General features: G+C 45.1%; 1 protein-coding gene and 2 long non-coding RNA genes across 3 annotated transcripts in view; all 3 read right to left on the reverse strand.

Annotated features, from left to right (window-relative positions):
• The window catches only part of tctn1 (tectonic family member 1), a 1200810-nt gene that overhangs the window by 784942 nt on the left and 390647 nt on the right, over positions 1-25221 (reverse strand). The gene's annotated exons all lie outside the window — the stretch shown is intronic.
• The window catches only part of LOC119129586, a 539655-nt gene that overhangs the window by 468357 nt on the left and 46077 nt on the right, over positions 1-25221 (reverse strand). The gene's annotated exons all lie outside the window — the stretch shown is intronic.
• Positions 1872-23361, reverse strand: LOC119129536. The gene is made up of 5 exons (XR_005099230.1): positions 23347-23361; positions 22831-23097; positions 14807-14910; positions 3845-3914; positions 1872-1966 (listed from the first exon to the last, which is right to left on the reverse strand). It is a non-coding gene; the product is annotated as an uncharacterized LOC119129536 (long non-coding RNA).

The following is a 25221-nucleotide window of genomic DNA, read 5'->3' on the forward strand; positions in this document are numbered from 1 at the left end:
GCCCAGTCAATCAAACTCTCATCAGCCCCTGAGTCAATTAACACACCAAGTTTGGTGACCTTTCCTAGGCAGGTAAGTGTGCCGATGGGTAGGGCCCGACCCTTCTGCTGGACAACGGAGAAGGTGCTTACCGTCAGGTTCTTCCTCACCGGGCAGGAGAGGAGGATATGTCCTTGCTCACCGCAATAGTAGCATCTGCCTTCCTGGCGTCGGCGCTGCCTTTCCTCCTCGCTCAACTTGGCCCGGCCAAGCTGCATAGGTTCTGTCCCGGGCGGTAGCAGCGCCATGTTCGGCCTTTGGCGGTGCGTCTCGAGTGGTGACGACCCCACCACTGACACGGGGGGGAAGGCGGTCGCGCTCCGGCTTGCGCGCTGCTTCTTCCAGTCCTGCAATCTGTTGTCCGTGCGGATAGCCAGTGCGATGAGAGCGTCGAGGTCAGCGGGAAGGTCGAGGGGGATGAGTTGGTCCTGGATGGGTCCGGAAAGGTTTTCTGAAGTTTTCCTGAGCCCATTTGGTGATATCCTTTACACTCAAGTCGGTTTTTAAGGCAGTGCCGTCTGAGGGATCGAAGGTCACGGTCATTCAGTCTTGGTTTCCGGCCGTGGCGCTTGCAGTGATTTCACCAGATTTTCTGAACCTTTTGATGATATTATGGACCGTAGATGTTGAAATCCCTTAATTCCTTGCAATTTTGCTTCGTTGCAATGTTGTTCTTAAACTGTTCAACTATTTGCTCACGCAGTTGTGGACAAAGTTGTGGCTGTGGCTCAGGCAGTAGAGTGGGTCATTTAGTAACAGGAGGGTTGGCGGTTCGATCCCAGCTCTGTCAGAGTCCCACGTCGTTGTGTCTTTGGGCAAGACACTTCACACACCTTGCCTCCAGGTCGCCATTCTAAATGAGAAATTGTTCTCAATTGGCTTACCTGGTAAAACATTGAATAAAAAAAAAAAAGTGGTGACCTCACCCCACCCTTGCTTGTGAATGACTTAGCATGTTTGGGGATGCTCCTTTTATACCAATCATGGTACCTACCTGTTCCCAATTAGCCTGATCACATGTAGGATGTTCCAAATAGGTGTTTGATGAGCTTTTCTCAGCTTTCTCAATATTTTTTGCCACCTTTCCCAACTTCTATTGGACGTGTTGCAGCCATGAAATTCTAAGTTAATTATTATTTGGCAAAAAACAATTAAGTTTATCAGTTTGAAAGTTAAATATGTTGTCTTTGTAGTGTATTCAATTGAATATGGGTTGAGAAGGATTTCCAAATCGTTGTATTTTGTTTTTATTTACATTTTACACAATTTCCCAACTTCAACCGAATCCGGTTTGTACATGATCCAACTGACTGTTATTGACTCACCTAATATGACGAAATGATAACCTCACAAGCGGTATATGCCATTCCCACTTCGACATGTTCTTGGTCCTTTTTATTTTTGGCTGCTATCCATTTGCAATGCGTTCTTCTTTTGATAAGTCTGTAAAGTTCTTGCCACTTTGTTTGTCCCACTTGTCACACCCTGGTTGTCTACCATTCTCAAAGTGTGGCTTTTGCGTTTATGCAAAGTAGCGACATGTTTTCAGTACTGCTAAAGCAGCTTTGTTTACAGTTGCCACAGCACACTGCACACACCGTGGGATGCGTGACATCAATGCTCTACTGTATAGGAGGGGTAAAAAAAACAAAAAAAACAACGTTCAAGCGTATTTCTGACTGAGAGCCAGTATAAGAACTTTCGAACTGGAATAATATTCAGAAATTTGTTTTGGTCAGAAACTGAGAACGCCCCGGTTCTGAATGAGCTGCAGCTGTTTGATGTTTTTTTGAGCGAGTTCAGTACTAGATAGAAGAAAAAGACAACTCATCTTTATCTCTCATGATAAATATTTATTTGTTGCAGGAATCAGTGTGACAAATCACGAAGAAAAAACAGGTACTGAAGTCCACGGAGGCCCCCTGCACTGGAAAAACAAATTACGTTTTATTTGCTCAGCCCATTGATTATACACCGATGTTGAATGTTCATTTGATCATTTAATGTGTCGTGAATTAATACTCTTTTGCAGTGCAGGCATTACCAGGAAACCACATTAGACTATTTTGATTAATATTTTACTAGTCCAATAGTGGCTAAGGGTCTCCACGCTAATCGGAGTGCCTAATGCGGACACGGACACTCTGTTATTGGGTTACTTTACATGAACAAATGGCAAATTTGAGCAATGCACTGAAGTTCTGAATGGCCGAAATGGAGAAGATTTTCCTTCATGAACAGAGGTGCATCGAAAATTTTGTCCAAGCATATACAGTATCTCACAAAAGTGAGTACACCCCTCTCATTTCTGCAATGTTTTAATTATATCTTGTCATGGGACAACACTGAAGAAATGACACTGAGACAATGTTAAGTAGTCACTGTAAAGCAGGGATGTCAGTCATAGCTTCTTTCGGTGGGCCATTATGACTGTCAACCCAAATAAATGTATGAGCACCTCATATAAACAGTATAAGCTACAAAACAAACTGACAAATAACTCTTTTTCAAATCAGACGAGTAGAAAACTAGTCCAATATTAAAAATATATATATATTATTAAAAGTGAGGACAATTTGCAATTCTAGTAATGACACACAAATTTGATGCACAATTTGTCATCGCGGGCCACATAAAATGATGTGGCGGGCCGTATCTAGCCCCCGGGTCTTGAGTTTGACAGCAGTGCTGTAGAGCTTGGATAGCAAAGTAAATGTATTGTTACTTCAAAGTAACTCAAAATACAACAATGAATGTGTAAAATGCTGGCAACAAAACTGAGTACACCCCAACTGAAAATGTCAAAATTGGACCCAAATGTCAATATTTTGCGTGGGCACTATTATTTTCCAGCACCGCCGTAACCCTTTTAGGCATGGAGTTCACCAGAGCTTCACAGGTTGCCGCTGGAATCCTCTTCCACTCTTCCATGATGACATCACGGAGCTGGTGGATGTTGGGGACCTTGCGCTCCTCCACCTTCCGTTTGAGGATGCCCCACAGATGTTCAATAGGGTTTAGGTCTGGGGACATGCTTGGCCAGTCCATCACCTTCACCCTCAGCTTCTTTAGGAAGGCAGTGGTCATCTTTGAGGTGTGTTTGGGGTCGTTATCGTGTTGGAATACTGCTCCGCGGCCCAGTTTATGGAGGGAAGGGATCATGCTCTGCTTCAGTATTCCACAGTACATGTTGGCATTCATTGTTCCCTCAATGAACTGTAGCTCCCCAGTGCCAGCAGCCCTCATACAGCCCCAGACCATGACGCTCCCACCACCATGCTTGACTGTAGGCAAGAAACACTTCTCTTTGTACTCTTCACCTGGTTGCCGCCACACACGCTGGACACCATCTGAACCCATATCTATATCCTGAAGACAAGCAGGCTAAGGATATGGGTTACTAGAACCATGTCCTGTGGTCTGATGAGACCAAGATAAACATATTTGGTTCAGATGGTGTCCAGCGTGTGTGGCGGCAACTGTATATATATGTATTATACTGTATATATGAGGTGCTCATACATTTATTTGGGTTGACAGTCATAATGGCCCTCCGAAAGAAGCTATGACTACAATGCGGCCCGCGAAAAAAATTAGTTTGACACCCCTGCTTTACAGTGACTACTTAACATTGTCTCAAAGTGTTATTTCTTCAGTGTTGTCCCATGACAAGATATAATTAAAACATTGCAGAAATGAGAGGGGTGTACTCACTTTTGTGAGATACTGTACTGTATAATCACAATCAATGTCAGTATCATCATAACAAAACAAGATAACAACAAAACATAAGAAAAATATTTACCAGAGATGGGTCAATGCAAGTTGTTCCTCAGGTTGTACTCAAGTACATCTGTGCTGTGCTGCTTAAAGATCTGGAGATGGAGAGACAATTGTATGAGTTAGAGAAGTGATTTCAAACTGGTGGTAAATGCAAAATCTGGGATGCTGTTCGGTGGCGCACTGGTTAGCACATTCGCCTCACAGTTCGGAGGGTGTGGGTTTGATTCCACCTCTGGCCCTCCCTGTGTGAAGTTTGCATGTTCTCCCCGTGCCTGCGTGGGTTTTCTCCGGGCACTCCGATTTCCTCCCACATCCCAAAAACATGCATGGTGGGCTGATTGAGCACTCCAAATTGCCCGTAGGTGTGAGTGCGGATGGTTGTTTGTCTCTGTGTGCCCTGCGATTGGCTGGCATCCGGGTCAGGGTGTCCCTCGCCTCCTGCCCGCGACCCCCGTGGGGACAAGCGGTACAGAAAATGGATGGAAAAAAACACAGCGGCGCCTGGAAAGCGGACTTTAAACCGATGATGATGATATAATGAGATATGAACATTTCGGCTTACATAAAGCCTCCCAGAACGTGTCGCGTTTGCCCATGCTGGTGACTGGTGAAAGGAAATAGATGTGACGGGGCACTTGTGCTGCAGAGAGGCTGCTCATTTCGTGTTCTTATATCAGCCACGGAGAGGTTAATCTAGGGCTGTTTGATTATGGGTAAAAATCATAATTACGATTTTTCTGATCAATATTCACGATCATTTATACGATTATGTTTTAGAAATTCGAAAAGCATTTATTGAACATGTTTAAAAAAATAATCTCCTGTTAACAGTGTTGGGAAAGTTCTTTTTCTACACAAACTAGTTCAAAGTTCAGTTCACAAATTTTAAAATGAACTTGTTCGGTTCATAGTTCAGAATTGAAATTTTAAGAACTAAGTTTAGGGTTCCAAAAATGAAATGTTCATAGATCTTTTCTTCCTCCAATCAATAAAGAAAGGGTGAGTGGGGGGCAAGCTGCTCATCGAGCGACATGAGTTTTAATCAAATGGCGCGTCTGTCATGGCGCCATGGGACTGTTTGTGACCCTTTTACCCCAATTTATTTACGGTATTTTCTGCACTATAAGGTGCACTGGATTATAAAACCGCACCTTCATTGAATTTTTTATTTTAGAATTGTTTTCATATATAGCGCGCACCGGATTAAAAGGCGCATTGAATAGAAAAGTTAAAGTCCCAATGATCGTCACACACACATCTGGGTGTGGTGAAATTTGTCCTCTGCATTTAACCCATCCCCGTGTGATTTTGATCCATCCCCGAGGGGGGAGGGGAGCAGTGAGCAGCAGCGGTGCCGCGCTCGGAAATCATTTGGTGATCTAACCCCCCAATTCCAACCCTTAATGCTGAGTGACAAGCAGGGAGGCAATGGGTCCCATTTTTATAGTCTTTGGTATGACCCGGCCGGGGTTTGAACCCACAACCTTCCAGTCTCAGGGCGGACACTCTACCACTAGGCCACTGAGTTGCTGCATCAAACTGGGGTTGACTAGGGTTGCATTATGCATCCACTAGATGGAGCTGGGCGGCTCGGTGGCGCACTGGGTAGCACGTCCGCCTCACAGTTAGGAGGGTGCGGGTTCGATTCCACCTCCGGCCCTCCCTGTGTGAGTGCGAGTGCGTATGGTTGTCTGTCTCTGTGTGCCCTGCGATTGGCTGGCAACCGGTTCAGGGTGTCCCCCGCCTACTGCCCGATGACGGCTGGGATAGGCTCCAGCACGCCCGTGACCCCCGTGGGGACTAAGCGGTACAGAAAATGGATGGATGGTTGGATAGATGGAGCTGTGCTAAATGGAATGTCAACCCAGTCAATGAGGTAAAAAAAAAAGTCCAACTCCCATTCTGTATGAAAGTGATACGGTTTGGCTTCTTACTTGGTCCAGCAACCCCACTCATTTTTGATGGTCTTCTCTTAAAAAAGAAACCACGATAAACGAACAGCAATGTAGCAAGGGATTACTGTAATTTGAATTTCAAGTGACGTCAGCAGCGCGACGTCGACGTCAGCAGCGCGACGTCAGCAGCGCGACGTCAGCAGCGCGACGTCAGCAGCGCGACGTCAGCAGCGCGACGTCAGCAGCGCGACGCGGCGTTGTTTACATAAAGGACAAAGATTGACTCGACGGAGCTCTCTTTCACTTCCGTGGATTGAAGTCGGGGGCCGGCGCTCGGCCGGGTGGCTGTCCAGGGACGGTGGATGGGGCTCGGACAATGCTTTTACGCACGCCCGGTCCTCTACCGAGCTGTCTTTCACCTCCGTGGATGGAAGTCGAGGGCCGGCGCTCGGCCGGGTGGCTGTCCGGGGACGGTGGATGGGGCTTGGTCATGGCTTTTACGCACGCCCGGTCCTATTCTATGGAGCTCTCTTCCATTTCCGTGGCTGGAAGTCCACGCCGCCACACGCCTGGAAGTTTGTTTTGTTAAATAAAGAGCCGTTTACCAAACCCACATCTTTCCTTGAACTTTGTTAACGCTACAATATAGTTATATAGTAGATCTGTGGAATAACGACGAGGCTGACGTCAGGGCGCACGCACGCGCGACGTTGTTGACAAAGGACGAGGAATTTGATCGATGGATTTAATGATTTAGAGTGCACAGATGGCCGGGTGGCTGTCCGGGGACGGTGGATGGGGCTCGGTCATGGCTTTTACGCACGCCCGGTCCTATTCTATGGAGCTCTCTTCCATTTCCGTGGCTGGAAGTCCACGCCGCCACACGCCTGTAAGTTTGTTTTGTTAAATAAAGAGCCGTTTACCAAACCCACGTCTTTCCTTGAACTTTGTTAACGCTACAATATAGTTATATAGTAGATCTGTGGAATAACGACGAGGCTGACGTCAGGGCGCACGCACGCGCGGCGTTGTTGACAAAGGACGAGGAATTTGATCGATGGATTTAATGATTTAGAGTGCACAGATGGTTTGATAACATTATTGCTTATATAATAGTTATTTGATATATAATTTATATATCGTTATATGGGCCTGTGGAATATTTTGAAGTGCAAGAGCCGTCAGCAGCGCGCACGCATTGTTGACAAAGGACGATTGATGGATTTAATGAATTGGAGTGACACAGATGGTTTTATTAACGTGTTATTTATGTAATAGTTTTTTGAATAACTCTGAATTTTACATCAGGGCCGTTCTCAGCTCTTAGTTTGTGTTTATGTCACGTTAGCATACCTATCGTTTAGCCTGTTGTTGCTCGTTCATGACTGTTCTTGGTGTTGGATTTTGTCGAATAAATTGCCCCCCAAAATGCGACTTATACTCCGGAGCGACTTATGTTTTTTTTCACTTTTTTGGGCATTTTATGGCTGGTGCGACTTATACTCCGGTGCGACTTATAGTCCGAAAATTATGGTAATGAGATGAGATCCATGTAAATTTTGGTGCCAGTTGATAGCTGACATTTTAAGCTAAAGTCTGTACAATGATTTCAAATGGGGAAATTGTGATCGCTTCCGACCGTGACGTCATAAACCTAGACATGGAGGGGAGGGGTGTGTGGCACTATTCCTTGTAAAAGGTGGGTATTTTTAAAGGAATTCATTGTATAATTATTTCTCCAAAATCAATGGATAAAATAGAAAATTCTAACTGTTAGGGTTTGCAGAATATCTTCATCGTATGATTATGTTGGAATGTAACCTGTGATAATTTACCTAGCCTGTCCTGTCTTACCAAAAGTAGTAGACCAAAGTGCTAAGCTCTTTTCACCTGATTGACTAGCTGCAGAGGAAGCAATCAGAGTTGCTTTGTTTCCACAAAGTCGTAAAAGGCCCCCTGCTATGCTTTGATCAGCAGGGGAGCGGCTACACCCCATCCTGTGTTCCAACACCCCCACTTTCAACCCCACTGTGTTTCTTCTCAATAAATATGCACCTGATGAGGCCTGACTTCAGACTTCATTCGACCATCGCTGTAAGCACAGCGACGAGTGAACTCTCCGCCTGCAGGTGTCTGAAACGACTAACTTGTCTCCAGTGTGGTTCTTGCAAAATAAGTTAGAGTGAACACTACCCTAACATTTTGGTGCCGAAACCCGGGACCCTCATACCCGCCATCTGGCTGACGGAGGACGACGCGCTGTACACCGTCGACGGGCCAGCGTCCATTAGGAGGACCTGGTAAAGAAAGACCTGGGAAGGAAATTCTTCGCTGGGCCAGCGTCTTAGGTCTGCCTTCGTCTGACAGAGGTGGATTGACGGGACCCGGCAGTGCAACGAACCAGGGGACAAGTAAGTTAACGCCCTAAAGTTGTGTGATTGTGTTGTTGTGAAACGCGTAAAAGGTAGAGGTGCACGGAATATAGCTTGGGTTCGAGTCCCAGGGGAAGTAACAGACTAAGAAAAGCAGAGCTTCTTTTTCGTTCATCGAAGAAGTGCGTAGATTCTTCTTTGTCTGTTCTTCCAAGCTGAGGGATCTGGCTTGGGTTAGAGTCCCAGTGGAAGGAACGTGCTAAGAAACACGGAGCTTCTTTTTTGTTAATCAAAGAAGGGTGTAGATATTTCTTTGTACGTTTCTCCGGCCAAAGAACAGCTTGGGTTCAAGTCCCAGTGGAAGGAACGGGCTAAGAAAGAACAGAGTTTCTTTTTCCTAATTGAAGAAGGGCGTAGATTCTTTTTTCTGTCCGTTCCTCCAAGCTGTGTTGGAGGGTTTTACACCCATCCTGGATAGGCCTAAAAATAAAAAGCGCTGGTGTTTGTGTGGTTGAGAGTGCGACTGGTAGGATAAATTGACCGCAAAGAGAATTTGGTGGAAGGTCAATTTAAACCTGCATTGAGGATCCTCAAAGAAAATAAAAATAAAAAAAATTGTATAAACCTAAAATACCTAATTAAGATGGGAAACAAAACCGGTAAATCCCTAGCTCTTGAAGGAGATGAGAAGTACATGGCATGTAAATTTCTTAATTGTATGCAATACATGCCAAAGTGGAAGAAAAAGTATGGAGTAGAAGGGACGTTGAAAGTTGAAGTGTGGAAGATGGTGGTTGATGTTTTGGAGGAGAGTGTAGATAGAACGACAAAGGGACTGAAAAAGAAAAGAAAAGAGAGAGAGTTGAATTGTGCTAGAATGTGGTTGAAAGCTTCACAAGAGAAAAGAGAACAAATTCAGGAGACAAAACCTGGAAAGATAAAAAGTGATGAGACCGCCATTCAATTAAGATTTGAAAAAGAATTCTGGGTGCACAGTGGCACCCCATTCGATGATGCGGCTGAGAGTGCTTATCAGCAACGTCTTAAAAACGCGCTCATCACTGTTTCCCCCCCCGACTTCGGCAACTGGGTGAGGAAACATTTGGTGGAAGTAGATATTGCAAGTGTGACAACAACTACGCAATGGGCCAAAAGTTCTGATGTATTTCATCTAGGCGATGATGATGATGATGTTGACCTAGATGAAGATACAACAGTCTTCTTTCATGGGTCCCAGCAGGCCAGAGGAAGAGGTAGAGGCCAACAAGGTCGCAGGCCGCAATATAATTCAAAACCCCCATCAGATTCTGACAACTGTTGGAACTGTGGGAGACGAGGACACTTGGCAAGAGCGTGTCGTTTTGCAAAACAATACCAATCAAAGGGTGGAGGAAGGGGCAGAGGAAAAGCCAAATTGTCAGCGTGACTAGATTCCTCCCCTGTGATCTCTTTTCTCATACAGAGGAAGAAATAACAGATGTCCATATGAAAGCAAGACATGTCATTGTCAGATTATTAGAACGTTTTTTTAGATTGTTAGAGCTCCTGTCCATGCAAGGAGTATGACAATGCTGTTGTATGCCCAATGACAAATGACCAGAGATCAAATTGTGTATGTACACTAAAGTTAAAATTTGCAAATCAAGTGGTAAATGAATGCAACTGGCTTCTAGAAGATAAATAAAACTTAGAATGTGCTGTCCTCGTGTGCGTGGGAGGGACCAGCTCATGATCGACCACAGGAAATGGCCAGCCTGTGACGAATCATTGGTGCTGGGATCTACCTTACGCGCGCGAGAGCTGTGCATGCGTGTTAAAATTATGAAAATTGGCTAAACTTTTAGTGCACAGAAATTTGCTAGACTGTGGTCTATCCAATTTGCACCGCAGAACAGAAACGCTTTTGAAAGATAAAAATGAGAGGAAAAGAGAGAAATCTGTTTGCGAGCAGAAACTGATCCACACTAGTGCATGTTAAGTAAGAAACGACAGAACATGCTTTCAGGAATTGGAAGAATCAAAATTGTGAAGGAAAACTTCTGATTGATTTGCCAGCAGTTTTTTTGCGTGTTGAGTTTTTTTTGGATTGGTGGATTGTTCTATCAAGAACCTTGAGATGGAAACGGTATGTGAATGTTGTGTGGTGAGCTTGGATGTATTGGGACCGATGTGATAGAAAGTCTCCTTCTTGGAGACTGCGTGTGAGATGCAAATGAGCATTGATGACTGATTGCCTGAATGAAGGGAAAATACAGGTTGAATGGTTGGCGTTGTTGGACACTTCTATCCAAAATTAGTAGAGCGACTTTGAAGAAAGAGTGATTTTGAGTACGTTAAATGCTAAGGAAGAAATAAATATATAAAGGGAACAATCAAAGTGGGTATGCAATTGTGAAATTGCCATACCAGATCGCTGAAGCAGAGGAGCTTCCATACAGCAGGTCGGCGCAGGCTGCTGAGCTAATTGCACTAACAAGAGCTTGTGAATTGGCGGAAGATAAGGAAGTCACTGTATACACAGACAGTCAGGATGCGTTTTCTACTCTGTTCTATTTTGCAAAACAATGGGAGCGCAGGGGGTTGACGACATCAACTGGTAAGCCAGTTACCCATGCCTCCTTGTTGAAGGACTTGTTGCAGGCCATTCATTTACCTGCTAAACTGGCTGTGTGTAAATGTGCTGCTCACACCACAGGCACAGACGAAGCCTCGAATGGACACAGGTTAGCGGACAGAATTGCTAAAGAAGCGGCAGCAGGGAAACATGGCCATGAATTTTTTTTAATAGATTCAGAGGACACGCATCTCATAGATAAGACTATACTGACAGATATGCAGGGCAATGCTCCAATGGTGGAAAGACGAATGTGGACGACAAAAGGAGCAATAGCGGACACAGATAATATCCTCCGCGTCGATGACAAACCTGTTTTGCCTAAGTCACTTTTTAAAGCAGCGGCAATTGCGACGCATGGGCCTTGCCATGTGTCGACAGGGGGGATGAGGTCCATCATACATCAACAATTCACTACCTTTGGTTTGGATGTTTACTTAAAAAAATTTTGTAAAGCATGTCCCGTTTGTGTGAAACATAATCCACAAGGAAACATGAGACCTAAGAGAGGCTCATTTCCAAAACCGTCTTACCCATTTCAAATCATGCACATGGATTTTATTGAGCTCACACAAAGTGGACCTCACAAATACTGCCTAGTGATGATTGATGCATTTTCCAAATGGGTGGAAATAGTTCCGTCTAAACGTGCGGATGCCTTAACAGTGGCAAAAGCCATTTGCAAAGCCATCATACCGACTCATGGCATCCCCCAAACCATTTACAGTGACAATGGTCCACAGATGAAGAACAGTCTTTGGCAGACTGCATGATTAGAACGCTCAGACTGACAGAGGTGTCAAATGCAAATTTACTGCCGCCTGATCTTTCATCCTCACAGGTCGACAACAGCGTCAAGCCAGGAGACTGGGTCTACATCAAAGTCATCAAAAGAAAGAGCTGGGCCAGCCCACGGTGGGAGGGACCATTCCAAGTCCTGCTGACTACCCCCACCGCAGTAAAGATAGCTGAACGGCCCAGCTGGATTCACCTCAGCCACTGCAAGTTGCAGAGAGTGCTGGACCCCTAATTCGGAGTGGTGGGGAAGGCTAACTTCAAAGGAGTCCTATCGTTTAGGGTGGGACGTCTCAATGTTGGTGAAGAAAACAACGATCCCCACTCCGCTAGGCGAGGGGATGTCCCGGTGTCTCTGCCATCCTAGTAGCAACGGGGCTCCATATGCCAGATGGATCCTCTGCTGCGTTGTGGTTGGAGCGTGCTATGGTCTATGGACTCAACTGAACAGACCAAGTGACAATGTTGACCGTGGAAAACGATGGTCACACGATGAGAACTTTGAGGACTGGTCATGGGACCCCAGAAACCCATACGAAACCAACACTTGGTACCGCTACGTCAAATTCACTGTGAGATCGCACACACAGGAGGGCTGCTATGTGTGTTCCAAACTCCCGCCGTCCTCCACACAAGTTCACTTGGAGGCCAGAGCAATGAATGTCACTGAAGCGAAATGCATGGCATCCATGGGAGGAGTTGGATATCAACACCGTGCTGTCACAGTCAGTGATGCCGAGCCGTCCCGCCCTGGACTTGCGGAAGGTACCTGTGATCAGCTTTTCTGGACAAATCTCAATGTGACTGTTAAAGGACGAACACTGCCGCAGGTGGCCTTCACAGACCGGCCACCTGGAGTGAACTATACGTGTTACGTCCAAGGAAGTGAGACCCACAAATGCATTGACAGAGACTGCTCTCCAGGAGGGAACTGGATGGGAGCTTTGGACATCGCCACTGAGTGTCAGGATAAGAGAGCCATTTCAGGTGGTGAGGGCTCTCCGACCAACATGGCTGCACCATCAAACGGAACATACTTCATACAGAATGGCTGGTGGCTTTGTGGTCACAAGGTTTATCCGATGCTGCCCGCCAACTGGACAGGAGTGTGTGCACCAGTGTGGGTGACAGACCACACCTACAGGATACAACATCGTCAGCTGACGACAGCACACAACTCTTCTGGACGTCGCCGCAGGGCGATTGCAACCTTTGACCCCCATGACCCTGTCTGGGGTGCGAATGTTCCGGACGACCATAAAATATGGCCTGTCGGAAACAAAGTTGTTCATGCGCTTTTTCCTTGGATCGGAGTTGGAAAACAATCTCTCTTCATCGAGACACTGAACTATCGTTTTCAATCCTTTGTGAACCTCTCACTGCAAGTCGATGATGGACAAAATAGGGGGATCCAGGCTATTAGACTAATGGTCTTGCAAAACAGGATGGTTCTGGACTTGTTGACGGCAGCACAAGGTGGTGTGTGCCACATCATTGGGACTTCCTGTTGCACATACATTCCAGGAGATAACGACACGCACATCAAGGAAGCCATGAACTCACTGAGGAATTTACAGCAGGCCATGTCGGAGGATAACATCCCACATCAATGGGATTTCTTTTCATGGCTATTCTCTGGCGCGTGGTGGCAGTTGCTGTTGAAACTTGTGACTCCTGTGCTTGCTGTGCTGGTATTGTTGTGCTTGTTTACGACCTGTGTTATCCCGTGTTTGAAGTCTGCTGTGACAAGGTTTGTGTCTTCTACCGTGGCACAAGTGCATATACAACTTCTTAGAGATGACGGATGTGATGACTATGATGTGCTGCGAGATGTGGATTGCGTAGATGCTGTTTAGCTCAGCATTCTTTTACACAAACTTGATGATTTGACCATCGAAAATGCCTTGCAAGTGATGGGTACAATGATGTACTGTTTCTGTGTTTTTCTTTTTCTTTTTTTATTGATAACATTCTGGTCGCCTAAGGCAAAGGGGCCGTGTAACTCTTTTCCTGCATTTAATCTGGCCGCAGGTTTTTCAGTTGCACACAAAATTTGGACTGGAGCGTTGAGGGAAATACCTCGTCTTCACTGGAAATTATTGCTGTCATTGTATTTTCTTTCTTATGTTTGATTGATCGGGTTTGACATACTCATATGATAAAACAGGGGGGATATGTTAGGGTTTGCAGAATATCTTCATCGTATGATTATGTTGGAATGTAACCTGTGATAATTTACCTAGCCTGTCCTGTCTTACCAAAAGTAGTAGACCAAAGTGCTAAGCTCTTTTCACCTGATTGACTAGCTGCAGAGGAAGCAATCAGAGTTGCTTTGTTTCCACAAAGTCGTAAAAGGCCCCCTGCTATGCTTTGATCAGCAGGGGAGCGGCTACACCCCATCCTGTGTTCCAACACCCCCACTTTCAACCCCACTGTGTTTCTTCTCAATAAATATGCACCTGATGAGGCCTGACTTCAGACTTCATTCGACCATCGCTGTAAGCACAGCGACGAGTGAACTCTCCGCCTGCAGGTGTCTGAAACGACTAACTTGTCTCCAGTGTGGTTCTTGCAAAATAAGTTAGAGTGAACACTACCCTAACACTAACTTTTTTTCATTTTCCTGACAAAACAAAAAAGGAAGTGGGCTATTTAGCAAAAAATGAACTTCTTCGCTTTACTGTCCCTTGGGTTAACAATACATTTGCATTGTTTTTGTCAAGCAAAAAAGTTCCATATGATACTTTGTGTGTCATGTTTTTAAACAGAGAGCAGAGGGGCAGCAGTGAGTGCTTCTTTGGTTGACGCCATCTTCCTCTTAAACACATACAGAAGGCATACCAACATGTTGGTAGACAGGCGGCTTTGCATGGATGAATACTTGCATTCACGACAGAGTTGGCAAACTCCCCTTATTTGTTTTATAAATACCGGTGCTAAAATTAAATGGTAATGAAATATCAGTACAATAATGGTACCTGTGCCCCGTGCAACACTACATTGAGGAGCAAAAATTACACCCAAATCTTTCTCCAATCCTCTTCTCTCTTTTGTCAAGCTCCTCACTCTTTGAGGCAATTTTTAGTGTGAGGTTCTACAGTAGAATGTATACGGAATTCAAAGAATCGCATGACCCATATGTGTGGCTGTTTCGCTGAAAACCCGTACATGCATTTGCAGTGTGTGTGAAAGCTTCAGTTGCTATCCTCCAGTTACCATCCTCCAAAACTGTGGCAGATAGCACAATGCTGCTCCACTGAAAAACGAGGACAACATTTGCATTTACCATTCGCCAAATCATGATTTACCAGAGTCCACAGGAAAATAGACGATCCAAAGGCAAGACCAACACGTAACCAGTTGGGGGAAGTAGTGTCACGCTTGGAACTTGTAAACACGGGCCTGGACCCAACTGCAAACATACAGTGGTAAACATTAATGCATTTCCACACTTTAATACATGGTTAGGTTCAAAAATTGCTCTTTGGTGCACCTAATTTAGGTGCATATGTGCCCAAATTTTGTGATGTAGTGACTAAAAAATAAATAATTCTAAAGGCGGCCAGAGACGCATATGAATGGCTACTGTATCATAATACGGCTTTCAATCTTCTGTTCCTTGCACATTATGTTTATTATGGTTGTCACTGAGATTTATGCATGTTTGTATGTTTGCAGAGCTCCTTCGTCTCTGTCAATAAACGTTGTTAATAAAAGGTATGCGTCCCCAAAAAAACATCTCTTTCCTGACAATCCTCATTGTGTGTATTCTCTTACAAATGATAATTAAACATTAAAACACCTGCTTCTTATGCAGCTTATATATGAACAAAACAAGATTTTCCCCGAATTTTAGCTGGTACGATTTATAATCAGGTGCGGCTTATCGTTCAGAAATTACGGTAAACATACTGCACCAACAACCAAGACCCGTTGTCTTAGCAACACCTAAATTCCCACACCTATGCCCACAAAAAGGCAAAAGGCGGTGGCGCACTGCGTCCGCCTCACAGTTAGGAGGGTGCCGTTTCGATTCCACCTCCAACCCTTCCTGAGTGGAGTTTGCATGTTCTCCCCGTGCCCGCATGAGTTTACTTCTGGCACGCCGGTTTCCTCCCACATCCCAAAAACATGCTTGGAAGGCCAATTGAGCCCTCTAAATTGCCCCTAGGTGTGAGTGTGAGTGCGGATGGTTGATCGTCTCTGTGTGCCCTGCGATCGGCTGGCAACCGGTTCAAGGTGTCCACCGCCTACTGCGCGATGACTGCTGGGATAGGCTCCAGCACGCCCGCGACCCCCGTCGGGACAAGCGGTATAGAAAATGGATGGATAAATACCATATACGTTGTGCCAAATGGAGAACTGACAACCCCTCCTTCTCAGTATTTACGAGTGATTTTAGAATGTTTTTCCTTTGTCTCAAGAGAATGAAAATAAGAAATTATGCTAGAAATTTAAGTGCAGTTATTGCTAAATAATTATTGTTTTGATTTTTATTTCTTGTTTATACTCCTTTATTTTGAATAGAAATGCCAACTATTCTTTTCTTTAAAATCCACTTTTGTTTGACTATTTATTTAACATTGCTGTTCAGATATTCTTACTATCAATGTTGTACCTGAAGGTGTTCATGACCTCGTTCATAATTAAAAAGAACATGAGCTGGGGGGTATTCCAGAAAGCAGGTTCAACATACTCTGAGTCTATCCCTGAACTCTCAGTTGACTTACTCTGAGATGGGAGACTGTATTCGGTTCCAGAACAGCTTATCCGAGTTAGTTCAATCAACTCTGAGACTCTGAGTATTCGGTTCCAGAAAAGCTGATCTGAGTTACCGTATTTATTCTAATTTATCGCCCAGTGTGTGTTAGCGATGACATAAACAAAAAACATTGATACCTCTAATTATCAACCACGCTGCTAAAAATTCCCCCCAAAACTTACGTTTTCCTCCGCGACCGCATGCCGACATCATTGCGCAAGCGCATTGCTGCCTGGTTCTGAGAGCCTATGAAATGCCGCGGGATTTGCTTTGAAATTAGGTCATAATCATAGTTCCGGATTGACACGTTTTCTGATTGGGCCAAGGAAAACGAAACCACGCGAATCTTTCCTGGAAATATTTGATTTCAGACGGATTTGAATGATCAACTGAAAAAATGCCATATTATCACCCATTTCAGTGCCCCTTGGCGATCGGACAAAAAGTGTTCTCTATTAATCGCCCACCCCCCTGTTGGACATAAACCTTCTCTAATTATCGCCCTGTAAATACGGTAGTTCAATCAACTCCGAGTATGATAACCTGGAGTTACACGCGTGCACGACCACTATAAAAAGCAATCATCAATGGAGTCCTGATACCACGAGTCACCATGACAATTGAGGAAAAACAGATCACCTTATTTTACCACAATCGAGTCAAAGGTCCTTATGCAAGCCTATGGCGAGTACGAACGTATTTTTCGCCGCAAATCTAATACGGCTGCAGCAGCGAAGGAGAGGGAGACGTCATGGGAGGAAATTGCCGCCCGAGTGAATGCGTCAGTTTAAATCAGGGGTCACCAACCTTTTTTAAACTGAGAGCTACTTCCTGGGTACTGATTAAGGCAAAGGGCTACCAGTTTGACACACACTTCTGAAATAGCCAATTTGCTCAATTTGGCTTTCACTGTGTTGTTATTGTCATTTCTAGTTCACATGTAAGTGTGATTTTAACAAGAATAGCAAAAATACAGTCAAACTTTGGTTTTTGACCACAATCTGTTCCAGAAGGCGATTCGAGAAGCGAATGGGTCGAATTCCGAATCTATTTTTCCCATTACAAATAATGGAAAAAAATTTAATCCGTTTCAAGACAAAAAAACCCCGCCTTTTTTAAGCATTTTTGTCATTTGCGCATATTTGTCCGATCGCGCAACTGCAGCGCAGCGCCGAACGCGCAACCGTAGCGCGTCGCCCACCGCGCAACTGCACCGCGCTGGTTGCATTATTGTGACAGAGCCGTCGCTAAAATTTTGAAAATATTTTTAAAGTCCTGATGTACTTTCCAAAATTTAAGTGGACCTCAGTGCGCAGGGAGCTTAATTTGGTCCGATCGCGCAACCGCAGCACGCCGGGCGCTAACTGTCGCATTGCTTTAAGAGCGTCTTTGTGTTTTAGGATGGCTTTACTGCCCCCACTTGCTTTTTTTGGAGGCATGATTAGGGGTTAATACAATCCTCAAAGTAACGAAAATACAATAACAACGGAGTCAGTCGGCATCCGGGCCGCGCGGTCGGGTTTTCTCGGGTCCCCCCGGCTCATCTCGCGAGGTTCGACCTCCGAATTTTGTTCGACAACCGAAGCAAAAAAAATCTCGAAAATTTTGTTCGAATTCCGATAATTTCGAGAACCGGGACGTTCGAAAACCGAGGTTTGACTGTAAAATAAATAGATGCAGCTCACTGACAAGTGGCGCTATTTGAGCTAATTTTAGAACAGTCCTGCGGGCGACTCATGCGGTCAAATTCAAAAAAATTACGAAGCACTCAGAGACTGTCACACTTGCATTGTTTCAACTGGCTTGGAACATTGCACGGGCTAAAAAGCCATACAATGAAGTGGAGTTCGTTAAAATATGCCTCAGTGACGTTATTGAATTTTATTTTCATCATGCTGCTGAGAATGCGCGTAGGAATACTGTCCACAGCCCTGCTTGCTTGTTATGAAGACAAATTTAGTTGTCGCGTGCGCGCCCGCGCCTGCCTGCCTGCGTGCGTGCACGTACAAGACCCACAATGCCCCGCGCGCAGCCAAGATGGAAGAACCCGGCAGTAGCGAGAGAACAATGTTTTGCCTCTAGATTTGGGGGGGAAACGGAGCGTAAGTTACGATCAATGCGGCCACGTTGAGTTGCACTTAGGCTAATGTTTACATTATGTACCAATGTCAAGGACGATTATGTCACCCAGCTTATATCATTGATGTGTTTCGATAGTTGTGGGGTCGTCACTAATTATTTGTGTTTAGATATATGTCTGAGCTATAATGGTGTAATTAATGATTAAAACTTGAAAGTATCTGTTTATTGTATTCGTTTATATGTTTAAGAAAGACAAAGCCATCACAAAACTGTTGTAATTATTTAGATTTTGATCTAAATTAGCCTTGAATAAAGACTAAGCAGTCACATGAATTAACAGGAAAAAATGGACAGCCGGACTCGGACTCGTGGTCAAGAGGCCGGACTCGGACTCGGTGCAAAAATCCGACCGAGACCACAGCCCTAATTTGAGCAAATTGGCTATTTCAGAAGTGTGTGTCAAACTGGTAGCCCTTTGCCTTAATCAGTACGCAGGAAGTAGCGCTCGGTTTAAAAAAAGATTGGTGACCCCTGTTTTATACCTATTGAAGTCATTTAAAATGTGACGCTGTAGCCTACACCAACACTCAATAAAATACTATTTCAAAACAAACATTGAGTTCTGCTCAGCCAACAGAAAAAAAGTGATGCTCTGCATCCCCTATATTATAAAGAAAACGCCATTTGCAAACAAACATAGTCCTATGCTTAAAGTTTGCTCTGGTGTCAGTGCTCGTCCGCAGTGTGTGATGTTGGAGCTATATGGCCGGAAAAGGGTTTAAAAAAAAAAACATTTTACAACTGCACACACCGACATTAGTGAGAACAGGTGAGTGTACCACTACACCATCAGGCATCCCATGGCCGGAGAAGGTTATTGAGATAAATTATACTGTTCAAAGAAAAGCAGTAGCGTTCGAAAAGATATTCTTCTAGAAATGATAAAACGTCTAATCTGGGTTGGAAGATTCTCCCGCGACGCAAAGCATTCTGAATTATTACGGCTTCGATTGGATTTTGAATTAACGGCCAATCCATGATTAACCGCTTTGTGTGAGAAGAGACACGGAGAAACTCTGGGTCTCTTGTAGCCACAGAGTAAGTGACCGCGGTAACTGACCCAGAGTTTAAGTTACCTCTCTTTCTGGAACGGATAACTCAGAGTTTCCCTCATTTTAGGGTTAACTTACTCAGAGTTTTTGCATAACCCGCTTTCTGGAATACCTCCCTGAACGTAGAGCATTTTTGCCTTGTGAGCGTTTGTGAATGCACTCATTCTGGGACCAATGAACGGTTTTGAATGGCAGTTCCCTTTTCGTTCAATCAAGGATGCCAGATTTTCTCTTCTTAGACTTCAAAATAATACCCTGCTAAACACACTGTAAACAAGGCCACAAACAGTGGCATGGCGCATGTGTCATAAAAAAGCGATGAAAGCACAATGACAGTTGTCGCTCCAGTCGATGAAAACGTCACGCGATGAGCAGCCCCTCTCGCCCTTTCTTGTCAAACAGCAACGATAATGTTATCCTGTTAGAGATCGGTTGCGAGCGTGCGTCCCTCAGTCCCTTCCCAGTACACGCGCACACAAGTGTCCGTTTGCAAGATAATCAGTGACACAGACACTTCCTCATTCAAATGTCCTCACACCAAGGACTAAGGCGACGCTAAAATCAAAGTCTGCTTTATTGTCAATTTCTTCACGTCAAGACACACAAAGAGATCGAAATTACGTTTCCCACTATCCCACAGTGACAACACATAGTACACAATATACATACAAGTAAACACAAAAAGTAAAAACAAGAAGGCACAAACAATGAATAAATAAAAGTGATGAATAAATTATAAATAAACAAATAACAATAAATAAGAGGAGCAAAAATGGAGCAAGTGTGCATATAGCAGACAGTCAGAATATAGCGCAAAAGTACAGGACGTTATGCAGCCGAGGGTGGAGGGAGGAGCGAGTTCAGGATCCTAACAGCCTGGAGTATGAAGCTGTTGGTGAGTCTGGTGGTGCGGGAGCGCAGAAGATCAAACGAAGAGTGAGCGGGGTAACTCACATTACACACAATCGTGGTCACCTTGCGGGTGAGATGGGAGGTGTAAATGTCCTTCAGGGAGGGGAGTGAAGCACCAATAATCTTACCAGATGTGTTCACTATGCGCTGCAGGGCCTTCATGTTGTATTCAGTGCAGCTGAATACAGCGATACAACTGGAGAGGACGCTCTCAATGGTGCCACGGTAGAATGAGGTCATGATGGCCGGAGGGGCACTTGCTCGCCTGAGTTTCCGCAGGAAATACAGGCGGCGCTGAGCTTTCTTCGCCAGTGATGCAATGTTGGTGGTCCAGGAGAGGTCCTCACTGATGTGCACCCCCAGGAATCTGGTGCTGCTCACTCTCTCCACCACAGCACCGTCGATGGTCAGTGGCAGGTGTCGGGTGTGACCCTTCCGGAAGTCAACAACAATCTCCTTGGTCTTGTTGACGTTCAGCAGGAGGTTGTTGTCCCTGCACCACGTGGCCAGAAGGTCGACCTCCGACCTGTATTGAGTCTCGTCGCCCTCGGTGATGAGACCCACCAGAGTCGCGTCGTCGGCATATTTCAGCACGCGGTTGCTGCTGTAAGTCGCAGTGCAGTCATGCGTCAGCAGGGTGAAGAGCAGCGGACTGAGCAACGTGTGCTCAATGTGATGCTGGCGGAGATATTGTCGCCAACATGTACTACCTGAGGCCTCTGACAGAGGAAGTCCAGTAGCCAGTTGCAGAGGTAGGTACTGAGGCCCAGCTTGTCGAGTTTGCAGATGAGTCGCTGTGGTACAATGATCACAAACTCCGCCAGTGGCGAGCAGTGCTTGCATACAACTACAGAGTCCCGGCACCATTCGTCACGGATGTAGACACAGATTCCTCCTCCACGCGATTTTCCCCCCTTTACAATGGCCCGGTCCGCTCGATAGCCCGCTAGCTGCTCCAGATGCACAGCAGAGTCCGGAATGTTGACAGTCAACCAAGTCTCAGTGAACACGAGCACACAGCAGTTACTCACTGTCCGGTTCGTAGATCTCAGCAGTCGAATGTAATCCATTTTGTTGTCCAGCGATCGAACATTCGCCAGAAGAATGGAAGGCACGCCCGAGTTGGGTTGGCCGCTAGCCTGGCCCGGACGCCTCCGCGCTTGCCCCTCTTCTGCCTCCTCGCACACCGCTTCCGACGCTTTTTATCCGGGGAGGAGTAGCAGGCGACTCCGGCGTTCTTTCAGGCCGGAGTAGTCCGAGTTCCTTTAATGTCTCTGTTTCAAAGTTCAGAACGCTGCAAAACTCGCTTTCGCCGATGTCGAGTAGGACCTGCCTGCTGTACTTGTAGCACGACGTAGTAAGACGAGACGAACACGCAAAACTGTCGGACAAACACTCATTAAACGAACAAAACACCGTTCGGGTGGGACAGAGAGAGGTCGCTGAGAGGTCGCTGCGTGTGCACGCGCCGCCATCTTGATATCAGAGACGCTGCAAGTGACGCTGCACAAGGAAAGGCAAAAAAAAAAAAAAAATGGACTACTGGTGAGAGCTGTCTACTCCGTACTAACTCTACATACACTAAGCATCCGCGCCGCCCACTCACCGTGATCGCGAACAACAAAAAGACTATGGATTATTATTTTGTGATTATGAAGTAATTTATTGCGTATGAAGTTGAAATAAAAAATATAAAATGGAGAATGATTTAATTTGGATTAAAAATCTGACATGATGCAACCTGGCCTGTTTACTGCCGTCACAAACACCAATATTACCCTTCTTATTACTAGTACAACAATAACAATAATAAAACAAACTTAATACATCTAATAAAAAATTCATACAACTTTCATAAAACTGTTCATTTGTATTTATTATTATTTTAATCTTTAACTTTTCTGGTAGTGCAATTGACAACAGATTCTCATTTGCAATATCAATCTATCTGCAGGCAGCAAAGGATATAGTTACATATTTACAAGTTCATTTACAATGGGGTTTGAGGAATGTCGGTGCGAATGGTCAGCCCCTATACATTTACATCTAACCAAACCTGGCCCGCTTTGCAAAAAGTTTGGACACCGCTGATGTAGAAAATGAACTTTCCCAACACTGGTTACAACAGTTTATCCTCTACGAGTATTTGTAAATTTCATTGTTTGTTCAATCAATCATCAATCAATCAATCAATCGTCCATATTTTACATCAAATGGCAAACATAAACTTGTGCTATTTTGATGTAAAATATGGACGTGATGTGTGAATATTTGCTCGCGTCATTAAAGTCGAATGACGTTATCCCCCCCCCCCCCCCCCCCTTAAAAAATAGACGAGCGTTTAAGCTTCATTAATGCTAAGCTAAGGTCACTTTTGTAAATTAACAATCCCCGGATTTGCAGTCCAAAACGATAAAATTGAATACCACGTTATGTTGAAAACCATATTACTTGCTGTACTCACGTCTGTGGACAAAATAAGATCGAGCGAGTAGATTGGTTGCACTCATCTTTGTTCAGATTTCCCTTGCGACCTGAGCTCGAATTTTCCTTATTGGCTTCTTCTTCTGCTGCTGCTTCTTCTTCTGCTACTGCTTCTTCTGCTGCTGCTGCTTCTTTTGCTGCTGCTTCTTTTTCTGCTTCTTCTTCTGCTTCTTCTTCTGCTTCTTCTGCTTCTTCCTTTTCTTCCCTCGCCTCCTGGTGTGAAGTGCACACTTTAGAGAAGTGCGCCCTATGTCAGAGTGTGCAGGGTACAATCGTGCGAAAATGCAGAACGTAGACAGTGCGTTGCCACGTGTTGTATCTGCGTCATCGAAAAAGCGGCATAATATGTTTGTCTTGTCAGTTCTTCTGCTTAAAATGATTTTTAAACTTTTTTAAAATATTTTTTAAAGCAAAATATCGGGCTCGGGCTTCCTTCCAGTCAATGGCAGCTATGGTAGGGTGACCAGACGTCCTCCTTTTCCCGGACATGTCCTACCTATGAGCCCTAAAAGAATATCCGGGGGGAATTTCAAAATCGTCCGGGATTTTGTTGGACTGCCTCAAACATAATACATGTACAGTACACTGTCAATAGAATTGCCGCTCCGTTCCATTTCACTCAATTTTCACTCAGGTTTTTCTGTATCGTTCGCAAATAAGTCACGCCCTTCTCCTCAAATCGAGTCACTTTGCTACTAAATAGGGTGGGTTGACCGAGTGTTTACGAGGAGTTGAATAAAAAAATTCCCGTGCTTTCGCCATTGTCGTGATCCTTATGAAGCTGAGTGCTTCACATGCAAGGCAGGCAGGTGTCTGTGGCAAATAAAGGAGAGGAGCACTTTTTTCCCCTTCAAATGCTGCACCGATGGCCATATTTCTTTTGTCTTTTTTTACTTAGTATACCACTAAAGAACTCAAAAATGTCAGTGTACACATATGTTTTTGTTAGTGTAAATAGTTTTTTTGTTATGTTTTGTGTTATTCGGGCCAATAAATGCAATTGCTATACAGACACCATGTCATTTGTGTCATAACATATGACACAAATGACCCCCCCTGGAAAAATTACCCGCCCCTCCCAAAAAATGACCACGCCCCCTCCAAAAAAAGGTGTCCTCTTTTTCAGAAACCTAAATCTGGTCACCCAAAACTATGGATCCCCGATTGCACTATATGCGGCCTTTCCGCGTGTACAGCGCATGCACAGAAAACTTAAGGTTGCCACCTTGGATTTGTGAAAAAGAGGGGACACTTGACCAAATGTCTGCGACAGAGGGCTATGGCATTATTACCAGTTCAGACTAGGGCCAGATCGAATATCGTTCTGCCGATTAAATCAGACAAATAATACTCTTTTGAAAATAATCAACGTCGGCCCACATACATACATACGGACGGACGTACCCTCCCACACGCTCGCACGCGCACAGCCCCCCCCACACACACACACGTTTGTCCAATAAGTGAAGCTGTGTCTTCATTTAACCCTCGATTCTGGTCAGTAACATTACGTTACATTGCTAAGGTTGTTCCATTTGTACAATAACCAATGTGCAATTTATAGGACCAGAGATATTTTTAACTCATTCATGAGTTGATTTATCTTTATTTCAGTTAAATGATTTCTATAAGAATTAATGCTTTTACATATTATTGTCACGACTCGTCCCCGATCATGTCCATATTGTCATAGTTTCTGTCCGTGTGTCTGTGTGCCCGCCCCTCCCCTCCTGTGTGCCCATGATCAGTGTGATCAATCTCACCTGCCTCTCATTACCTGTCTCGTATTTAAGTCCTGTCTGTGTGTCACTCCCGGTCGGATCATTGTTGCTGTCATTGTCACTCTGTCTTTTGTTCACGTCTCTGTTCAGTTTCTGTTGTTGGTTTTGTTTGTCAGTTACGTCAGTCTGCCAAGTCTGTTAGTTTGTTTTCATCAATAAACCCTGGTCCAAGCTGCACTTGGTCGCCCTGCTCCATTTCCATTCCGATCCGTGACAGAATGATCCGACCATCACAGCGACCAGCGACGCCGGACACGCGTCAACCATCGAAGTTCCCCCCGGCGACATCGGCTCCGCGGCCACCATCGGACTTCGCTCCAGGGATCCACCTTTGCGCTGCCGGATCCGCGGCTGTCGCCGGACTTCGGCCAGCGCCATCGGACTCGCAGCCGCCATCGGGCCCCACCCCAGCGTCACCGGAGGCGGCATTGCCGGGCCTCGTGCCAACAATGCCGGACCGGCGATCATCAGAGACCCTGCTCCCACTGCTGAAACACGCGTCTGACTCCTGCTGCTGCGTGCAGCTCTGGCTTCCTGTATGCCACCGTGTGCGGCTGTGACTCTTGCCGCTGCACGTGGTTCTGACTCTC

Source organism: Syngnathus acus, chromosome 10 (genome assembly GCF_901709675.1).
Source record: "Syngnathus acus chromosome 10, fSynAcu1.2, whole genome shotgun sequence".
Classification (NCBI taxonomy): Eukaryota; Metazoa; Chordata; class Actinopteri; order Syngnathiformes; family Syngnathidae; genus Syngnathus; species Syngnathus acus.